This window comes from Solanum stenotomum, chromosome 9 (assembly GCF_019186545.1).
Source record: "Solanum stenotomum isolate F172 chromosome 9, ASM1918654v1, whole genome shotgun sequence".
Taxonomy (NCBI): Eukaryota; Viridiplantae; Streptophyta; class Magnoliopsida; order Solanales; family Solanaceae; genus Solanum; species Solanum stenotomum.
The window spans coordinates 28,349,960-28,351,738 of NC_064290.1; positions in this window are offsets into that span (position 1 = coordinate 28,349,960).

A 1,779-nucleotide genomic window follows, 5' to 3' on the forward strand; every position below is an offset into this window, starting at 1 on the left:
TCTATATATAGAGACGGAGCTAGGTCGGATTTGTGGGTTCGAACGAACCTAGTAGCTTTTCTATAGATCTTGTATCTGTACTAAAAAATTAAATAAATATATATGTATATGTATATCCCCCCTCTCTTTTTCTAAAGGAAATTTAGAACCCCAAACTCTTAATCTTGATTCTGCCTTTGTAAATATGTTGCTTTTCCTTTTTGCCCTTAATTAGTTGTTTACGTATTCCCAACCTATACAATTTCGACAAATACTTTTCTTTTTATTGCGTGAAATATTAATTACATGGGCATACTCTTTGTTTATCAAGAGTAACGACAATATTATATTGGTGTATAAATTGACTTACTCTCTTTTAACATATTTTGAACAGACCTTATTATACTAAATCACAACAATTATGTGTCTAAACTTACTGCATATTCTAATTCTCTATCACATTTAGACCCCTCGCACCATCAACCACATCCATTCACGCATTCTCCTCACCTCACTTAAACCCCATTACTTTGGCTTAACTTAAAAAAATAGTTTTTAAAAAGTCAAACTTAAATAACTTTTAACTTAAAAAATGAAAAGTAGGAGAATACCTACTTTTAACTTTTTTCAACTCATTTTAAGTTATGCAGTGTTCAAATTCAACTGAACTTTGAGATTCTTAACATCTGTAAATCACACTTGAGTTTTTAAGAGAAGAAGAATATAAAAATTTAAAAAACTCGTATTTTAGAAATATGAGGAAACCCCTCCATTTACAGTTAACAAATACAATATTAACATATGCTTATTGTTTAATCATAAAAGTCACAACCCTTCGAAAATGTCAAAACTCATCGAAAAAGTCACAACTCTTTGAAAAGTGGTAACCACTCAATGCGAAAAAGTGTGTTCTTTTAAAATAAAATAATATAAATAAATAAATAAATAAATAAAATATAAAATCTAGAAGATATACCAAATTGAGTATTTTAAGAAAAAGAAGAAGAATAATAGAAAACTTTAAACAAATTGTAGTTTAAAAATGTGAGAAAATCCCTCTTTTTATAGCCAACAAAGGGTAGTATGAAAAATTATTTGTTGTTTTTTATAAAAAAAAGTCATAACTCTTTAGAAAAGTCACAACCCTTTGAAAAAGTCATAACTCATCGAAAAAGTCACAAGTCTTTGGAAAGGTCACACCCCTTTAGAAAAGTCACAACCCTTCGAAAATGTCATAACTCTTTGAAAAGTCACAACCCTTCAATGTGAAAACGTGTCTTATTTTAATATAATATTACATAGTATAAATAAATATAATATAATATATGATATAGAAGATATACTAAATTTTGTGTCATAAGTCGAGGGAGATTATAATAAGTTAACATTTATTATAATATATATATATGTATGTATGTATAATTGTAATTTGATACAAAATTTAAAAAAATAAAGAAGACTTTTATTTTATGGATATGTAGACTATATAAAAATGTCTTTTAACTTTGTGGTCTTAAATATGTAACATGAAGTGTTAGAATTAAAAAATTGTCCCCTCTTCCCCCACAAAAAAAGAACATTCTATTATAAACATAATTAAAATAAAAGTACAACAAATAAATTAGAGACGGAAGAGTACTTATTAAATCTAGTTTGGACTCTTTAAACAAGTTTTTGATCAAATTCTTTTTTCAAAGCTTGAACACCAAGTGGTAGTTTGTGCAACAAAAAACCATTGAACTTCTTGTAAAGTAGAAGTTGTTGCAAAAGTATATTTTTGCCATTGAAAATAAGTACACA